This window comes from Arachis hypogaea, chromosome 11 (genome assembly GCF_003086295.3).
Source record: "Arachis hypogaea cultivar Tifrunner chromosome 11, arahy.Tifrunner.gnm2.J5K5, whole genome shotgun sequence".
Classification (NCBI taxonomy): domain Eukaryota; kingdom Viridiplantae; phylum Streptophyta; class Magnoliopsida; order Fabales; family Fabaceae; genus Arachis; species Arachis hypogaea.
The window spans coordinates 122,169,883-122,178,801 of record NC_092046.1 but is presented as its reverse complement, the minus strand read 5'-3'; the positions used below and the strand labels follow the sequence as shown (position 1 = coordinate 122,178,801).

General features: G+C 32.9%; 1 long non-coding RNA gene across 2 annotated transcripts; it reads right to left on the bottom strand.

The window, feature by feature from the left end:
- Positions 1 to 2,360: 2,360 nt before the first annotated feature.
- LOC112722469 (uncharacterized) lies at positions 2,361 to 7,405 on the bottom strand. 2 transcript variants are annotated; one of them, XR_011867688.1, is made up of 4 exons: positions 6,576 to 7,405; positions 5,048 to 5,292; positions 4,751 to 4,921; positions 2,361 to 3,291 (listed from the first exon to the last, which is right to left on the bottom strand). It is a non-coding gene; the product is annotated as an uncharacterized lncRNA (long non-coding RNA). The 2 variants fall into 2 exon arrangements; XR_003162708.2 differs by lacking the exon at positions 2,361 to 3,291 and adding an exon at positions 3,677 to 3,889.
- Positions 7,406 to 8,919: the final 1,514 nt, after the last annotated feature.

The following is an 8,919-nucleotide window of genomic DNA, read 5'->3' as shown; positions in this document are numbered from 1 at the left end:
CACTAGCCTTAAGCAGAAAAATAATTAATTACCCCAATTGAATCTTTGGTTAGCTTAAGATAGAGATTGTGTATCAACTAAGTGTGGGGAAACTGTGGGAACATGCGTTAATAGGGAATGTGTTATGTTTCTACTTTGATAAAATATTAGGAATTTGCGTACCTACTCATGTGAGACTAGAAAAATTAAAAAAAAAATCCATGTGTATTGATATGTTATGTTTACTTTTATATTTTTAATTTAAAGAAACCCAAAAATATTCAATTAAATAAATAAATAAATAAGGAGACAAAATTACCCCAATGTTAAGTTAATGAAAGATCAATGCATATGTGATAGAAATTAAAGAAAAGTTGATACATGAGTATGTGATGCAAAAGTGGGAATTTTGGGTAGCTAGGCATAATTTTAGAGGTATATAGAGTGTGTGTGTGTGTTTACGTGAGAACTTAGGTTAGTCAAGGATTCAATTTATAGCTCACTTAGCCATACATATATCCTCACCCTTACCTTAGCCCCATTACAACCTTGAAAAGACCTCATGATGTTTGCATTGGTACATTAAATATTTGTTGATGGGTTAGGTGAAGAACAAAGTTTAGAAAGCATGACTAGCGAAGACTAGAGTGAATTACCCTATACACGTGAGTGATTAGAGTGCATATACACTATCAGTGAGGGTTCAATGCTTGATTCTATGTTCCCTGCTTTCATGAGCTGTCTTCTTACAAGTCTACTTGTCTTTACTGTATGATTTTAATTAGTGATATCTGATTTATGTTTGTCTTGAAGAACTTATTTACTTTCAACCAAGTAGACAGAATCATCTTAGCATATAGTTGCATTCATATATAGGTTGTATTTCATGAGTCTTACTTTTCCCTATTTATTCTTTTGATCTCCTTGAGCTTAGCATGAGGACATGCTAATGTTTAAGTGTGGGGAGTTTAATAAACCACTATTTTATGGTTTATCTTGTGCTCAATTGAGTGCTTTCATCAAGTCTTTGCACACTTATTCATACAAATTGCATGGTTTTACAAATTCCTTCCTAGTTTTGTTCTATGGTTAAAAACTTACTTCCTAAGCCTTTAATTTGTGTATTTTAATCCCTTTTTATACCATTCGATGCCATGATATGTGTGTTCAGTGTTTTCAGGCTTTATAGGGTAGGAATGGCTTAGAGGATGGAGAGGAAGCTTGCAAAAATGGAAGGAGCAAAAGAAATAAAGGAGACGATCAGCGAGGAGTGACGCGCACGCAAGGTTCACGTGTGCGCGTGAATCGGAGTTTGCACAACGATGCGTGCGCATGCCTGACGCATACGTGTGACAAGGAAAATCGCCAAACGACGTGCACGCGTGACTGACGCGTACGCGTGACATGCGCGATCTGTAGAAATTGCAGAAAACGCTGAGGCGATTTTGGGCCGACTTTGGACCCAGTTTCCGACCCAGAAACACAGACTAGAGCCAGGGGACGAGCAGAGACTCAACACACATTCTCATTAGCATAGTTTTTAGTTTAGTTTTTGAATTTTGGAGAGAAATTACTTTTCCTCTAGGTTTTCCTTTACATTCATAGATTTCTAGTTTTATGCTTTTGCTTTGGATGTTAAGAAGAGTCATTACCCCCTTTTGAAGTTGCTATTCTAGTTTGTTTTCTTATTCCCTTACTCTTTCATATCCTTAATCTTTGTTCAAAATTACAATTGGATTGTTTTTAGAATTTATTAATGCAAGTGTTTTTCCATTTAAATTTTATTATTTGTTTAATTGCTTCCAATTGATTTTAATTACGATGTTCCCTTTTTACTTCTCTTATAAGACCACGAAGATGGTATTCATGTTGACAGAGTAGACTCCCAACTTGACTTGGGGGTTGATTAAAAGGAGACCCTTGAGTTGGAATGCTCAAGTGATTAGTTAAATTGGAAGTTGTTGGCTAATTCTCTATTTACTAACGCTAGTCCTTCCCAAGGGAGAGGATTAGGATTTGCAAATAAGAGTTAGCTCAATCACTTGACTTTCCTTTATTTAGTAAAGGTTAACTAAGTGAATAACAACCTCTTGATACTACACTTGAGAAAATCCAACAAGGATAGAACTTCCAATTAATCACTCCCCCAGTCAAGGCTTTTTATTCTAAATATATAAATCTCTTTTAATTTACATTGCTTTAATTCACAATCCTTTATTTTTCTATTATTCAACTTTTAAAATTTCTCAGAAAACTCCTAATTAATAAATTGGCACTCTTTTGTCAACTCGTTAGGAGACGACCTGGGATTCATACTCCTAGTATTTTTATTCTAAATTGGGACAACCTTTCTAAATTGATAAGCGGACTTTTCCTAGTTAAGAACTGTACTCGCAATGTATTTAATATATTGATTTCTTAATCGGCTAATTTCTGCCTGCATCACTGCCTCGAGACAAGGATAAAGAGTCCAGAAAAAAAGAAGACCAGCCTACTAAAAAACCTAGAAAATACCACAACTACACTCCCTTCAGGGTGTCCCTTGTGAATGTTTATAGAGAGATATGCAACACTGAGAAGATCCCGCCCCCTCACCCGATTAAGCATAAAAAAGGAGGAAGTCAAACAGAGTACTGCAAATACCACCAAGTCTACGGGCACCCCACCAACGAATGCTATGACCTAAAGAATGTCATTGAGAAACTAGCCCGAGAAGGAAGACTAGACAGGTTCCGGGCCAACAAAACAGACAAACCGAGGAAAAGAAGAAGGGACAAAGAGGTCAGACGAGCTGAACGTCCCCCTCACACCCCCGAGAGGCATGTTCAAATGATAAACGGTGGATTCGCAGGAGGAGGGATCTCTAAATCGTCTCACAAAAGACACCTTAAAGAGGTATATCATGTCGAAAGGGACCGGTCACCCGACCACCCCACTATTACTTTCACCCAAGAAGACGCCATGGGCATCATCTCAGGGCACGATGACCCCATGGTCATTACCATAATACTTGCCAACGCCAACTTCTACCAAACATTAATCGACCAGGGAAGCTCTGCGGATATACTGTTCAAAACTGCCTTCGACAAGCTTGGTTTACAAGAAAAGGAGCTCAGAGCATATCCAAATAGCTTATTCGGGCTAGGAGACGCTCCAATTCAACCATTAGGCTACATCTCATTACACACAACCTTTGGAAAAGGAATTCGGTCTAGGATGTTGAGCATAGACTACATTGTAGTTGGCGTGAGCTCAGCCTACAACGCTTTAATAGGTCGGACAACGCTAAACCAGCTCGCCACCGTGGTCTCACTACAAGAAAAAGCAATATTTGTAACAAAAAAAATTGTTACAAAAAATCAGAATTTTGAAACAAAAGAATTTATAACAAAAAAGGGACCGTTGCAGTATGTCCCGTTACAAAAAGTTTTTGTAACAAAAAATGAAACTGTTACAATTCAAAGTAATATTTTGTAACAATTTTTTTTAATACAAAAACCAAAATTTGTTACGAAAGTGGTAACACTTTTTTACCTTTAAAATATTTTTCGTAACAATTTAGATTTTTGTGTCATAATATTTTGTTACAAAATACTACTTACTTTTGTAACATTTTTTATTCTTAGTTACAAAAATAGAAAGTTGATTTTAAAACATTTAATTAAATAATTGATATCAATTAATTTTCTAATCCCACTAACTCAACATTTATATGATATATAATAATATAGATAATTAAAATATCTTACATGTCATTAAGATTCTTTTACAATAAAATAATTTCTACAAATTCAACTAAATACAACTTTTTTCTAACATAAAATTGTATCATATCAAATTTATAATTCTTGGCTCTTTTAGCATATTTCAGTCAATATAAAGTCTAGCATGTTGGCATTAATTTTGTACCCTGCAAATATAAACAATGAAAACTAAAATTAAAAAATAACACATAACACTATCTTCATCCGAATAAAAATTTAGAACTTAGAAGTTAAAATTAACTAATTCCTTAAGAATATATTCTCAGAGTTCAAAACTAGCCAATCAAAAATGCAAATTATCAAAAATTAATAATTCAATATATAAACTTGGGCTAACTAATCATAATTCAATCACATCTTAGTGAACAAATTTATTAAATTTACCTAAGTATCAATTGTCAAACAATCATTAAAAAACATAATTTTCACCAAAATCTTCATAACAAATATACTTAACTTTTTTTATGCTTTTACACTCATAAAGTTCCATAATAACGTTTATGTCAAAACACAAGATAAGAACATAGAGAAGTACCTGAACAGAGTTTTTGTTATTGCAGAAGCAATAGTGATGCAGAGAAAGTTTGGAAATAGAGAATAACGGCTATAGAAAATCAAGCAAGGTTCATAGCAATCAATAATTGGCAATGCATTCATAAAGAATGGCGGCGGCAGAAAATCAAGCAAGGTTCAGAGCAATTAGCAATTAGCAATTAGCAATGCATTCATAAAGAATTGCTAATTTTGCCTTTTTTTTTATTTTGCAGTAAATACAAGGCAATTAGCAATGCATTCATGAAAGATAACACATTCTTTTCTTGATAATTAAGACTTCTTAAGAAACTGTGAACTAATCTGTCATACAGATTAAAAATACTGTTTTTCCATAACATGAGCTAAACCTCATATCTAGCAAGAAAATTAGTGCAACCATCACATTACACTTAACAATATCAATTTTGATAATCATTTCTTGAATCAAAGATAGGTGGAAGTTTAGAACTCACATTCATGTCATAAAATCAGATCAAATAAGCTATTGTCACCCCTGGTGCTCTCCCAAGTCCAGCAGTACAATGCACATAAACTCTTCCTTTTCCCTTTGAGATTGTCCATTCCAATGATGAGACTGCTTTAGGTAGAATATTTCACAAGGAGTTTGGGTCAAAGTCTATTGCCTAATAAAATAGATTTATAAAATATATCAAGCTATGAATTATAATCTAGTCTTAGAAAAGCAAGCAAAACATTTAACAAACTCACAACTCAGAAAAGCAAGCAAAGAATTTATCATGACTTTCTACCTCTTTCGGATCCACATAACGATAATCACCATCTTTGCTGCTTCCGCATGAATCTTGCCGTTCACTACCACAGTCCTGGATGACACCAGTTGAACGATCTTGTCATCCATTACCAATTGCTTCATCTTTCAACAACCGTTTATCTTTTAACCTTCTGTGGCCAAACCATCCAGAAATTTGCTTCTCAGTCAACCCTAACTCCTCAGGAAGATCTTGTTTCATTTCCTCCGTGGGATATTTGTGCTCTGGAAACAAAGGTAAAAAGCAATTCCTCAAAAATCACTAAATTAGTCAATAGAAAGATGCATTAAAATTCACAGACAATTAAAAACAAACAAAATTAAAGGAACTCGTACTGTTATAAAATTTCTCCAAGGCTATAACCTGGGAAGGTGTTTTGAGTCTTCTTTTATTTTTTTTTTCTCTGTAGAAGCTTTATTTTCATCTGATTGCAATTCTCCTAATTCTAAACCCCAACATAAAAGAAAGACGTTCAATATATGCAATGAATGGGGAAAATTACACTACTCAACTTGATCCACATCCACTAGATACCACCATTGATATTATTTCAAACATAGATAGAATTTGAACTACAATTTCACATATTAGAAAACCAAATGCAACAGCTTATTTTCTTGCTCCAAATCACCTAATCTACTCCCTATTTTTTCAATGGTTTCTAACATTAACTCAGCTGGAAAAAGAAAGGGAGCCAAGTTTTCTAATCTCATAAGAGGCCTGTAATAAAGAACCAACAAGGGTTTGTGCTAATCAACATCTCAGTACAAATAGAAGAAGAAAAAACAACAATGACAACCAACATAGAAAGTAGATCCAGCCTTGTACACAAGTTTATGGTCATTGAGAAAAGCAAACAAAACATATAACAAATTAATGGCTTAAGAAAAATGTGAAATATTAAAACAAGAACAAAAAAAATGTGAAACAATAGTAGTTACACTCCATAACCATAATCAGAATCAATAAATCATGACACAGAAAATTAGTCCAGCCATTACAGAACTATTTATATACTCATAAAGTTGCTATTCTACTTCAGAAAATCAGGTCCTCAAGACAGTTTAATCCCTTAAATCCCAATCCTTCAATAATCACCAAAGCCAATTTTAACCAGTCACAAGTCAATTTCATAGCTATTTCGATTTATCAACTAACTAAAATCAACAAGCACTTATTCTCAATAATCAGAATACAACCACAACTCAACCAATTCAGCATAATAAAATTAGAATTTTCAACAGATCCATCAAAATCAGAGAAAACAATATCAATTATAGCTTCAAACACTCACAACAGCAAAATCCAATGACATTCACAGCCATAACCTGAATTCAATAATTTAATTAAAACACTAAAGGATCATCAAACTTAATCCAAATTTCACAACCTCATACCAAACTTATTCCTATCAATTCATCATATTTATGAATTATTTGTATTTACTCACTAAACCTCATTGGCATTCATAAGCTAAAAACGGTTCATTTCAAATAAAATTCCCTACCTCAGAGTGTCGAAACTCACGAAAATCGCCAAACGCAGCAGCTCCGTTAGCAGTTCCAAGACTCATTTTGTTTCCTGGGCAGCAACCAAAGTGGTTCTGGGCAGCTCCAATATTGGTTCCTAGTGGCAAAGGGCTCTGGTAACTACAAAACCTTAAGCAGAGGCTGAACAGAGTAGCACAGTGTAGTATAGAGTAAGAGCAGCAGCAGTTTCTTCTATCAATAGCTCCTTCTCCGGCGAGCTTCAACGGTCGTAGTGGCGGTAGCATCAACGACGGGATTGGAAGCAGCGACGATGAATGGGCACACAACAGTGACGAGAACTCCTCCTCTTCCTCGCGTTCTGCTCGTTTCCCCCCTTTCATGCCTGCGACGGTGATGGCGACGAGCCCTGGCAGCAGCGACGGGTCAGTGGCGCCCCTTGGACGACGACGGGTGTGACGGGATGCGAACGGCCTCCCTTTCCCTGCGGGCACTCTCTCTTCACGTGAACTTTCCCCTCCGGGGACTTGGCAGCTGCAACACTTCCTCTCTTCCAACTCGGTGACGACGGTGGTGTGGTGGTGCGACGGTGATGTATGGCAGCGGCGACGTGACCAGCTTTCTCCTCTCTATGTCAATGAGTGTGGGTGAGTTGTGTTGTGTGTATGTGTGTGTTTTCCATGAGAGATAAGGGCTGTGAGGCTGAGTGATAGTGAGGAGGGTTGCGGCGCTGAATCAGGGATTAAGGGTGAGTGTTACGCTGAAGGGGATGAAATAGGGGTGGGAGTGCGGGTGAGTGTTTCAGAGGCTGGGTTAAGGGTTTTAGGGTTAGGTTTCTGATTTTTTGGGAATTTAGGATTAGAAATTAGGATTTTATAAAAGAATATGGATAGATATGAATAGATATTTTGATAAATTGGAGGGTAGAATAATTTGAAAAACAAATATATTCCATTAAAAATATTTAACAACATTATTTATCAATATATTGCTAAGTTCAATTAATTATTTCTAATTTACATTATAAAATGAACATATTAATCACATTTTATAAAATATAGTTTAAACTCAAAATATTAATTATTCAAATTAAATGATATAACTTTTCATTATTTTTCTATCACCGAAATTTTAATTTCAATTTATAAAATAACTAATTATAATAAAAATTGTACATAAATATTAACTAACTTAAACTTAAAGTATTTATAAAAATTAATCTAATCATTTTTAATAAATTAATTTTTAAGAGTTCAAATTAATAAAATAATTCATTCAAAATGGAATTTATTTAAATTAAATTATACAATTCTTCTTATTTTTCAATTATCAAAATTATAGTTTCAATTATATCAAATATCTAATAAAAATTATATAAAAATTTTAATTAATTTAAACTTTAATTATCATGAAATTCTATTTAATTTTCATTAGTAAAATAATTTTTTTAAAATAAAATTATCAACAAAAATCACAAATAACTAATTATTTGATTTCCAAAAACTAGGGTTGTTATATTTTTTTAATTTAAATTATAAAATAAATATATTAATTATACTTTATAAAGTACAGTTTAAACCCGAAATATCAATTATTTAGTTTAAATTATTTAACTCTTCATTATCTCCTAATCTATTTAATTATTTTAATAAAATAATTTCTAAAATTATAAAATTTAAACTTAATAAAATAAAATCACAATTTATTTATATTTAGATTTTCAAAAATACTGGATGTTATAGCCAGTGGCTAATGAATACAAATAGTATGTAAAAAATTTTAATTTTTGAAACAAAATAAAATTCTTTTAAAAAAATTATATACACAATTTTTTTTACTCTTAAAGTGTTTAACATTTTAAAAAAAATTGTTATAAAATATACTTATATTTTATGACAAATAATTAACTTGTTACAAATAATACTAAATTTTGTGACAAATTAATTTTTTGTTACAAAACAATTGGAGTTTTTGAAACAAAAAAAATTTGTTACAAAATATTTTGAATTTTTGTAACAAAACACCATCTCGTTACAAAAACTAACATAATTTGTAACAAAATAAAACAGGTTGTTACAAAATATTATCATGTTTTGTAACAATTTGTAATATTGTTACAAAACATTATTCTTTTGTAACAATCACTAATTATTATTACAAAAAACTATTTTTTTGTAACAATTTTAAATTTGATACAAATTTTTTGTTACAAATGTTCCATTTTCTTGTAGTGTCTCCACTCCACATCTATGCATGAAGTTCCCCACTCCAGAAGGAATCGCTACCATAAAGGGAGACCAAACACTAGCGCGACGCTGTTACAACGAAAGTATGAACCTCAAAGGTGACCCCAGAGGAAAAGAA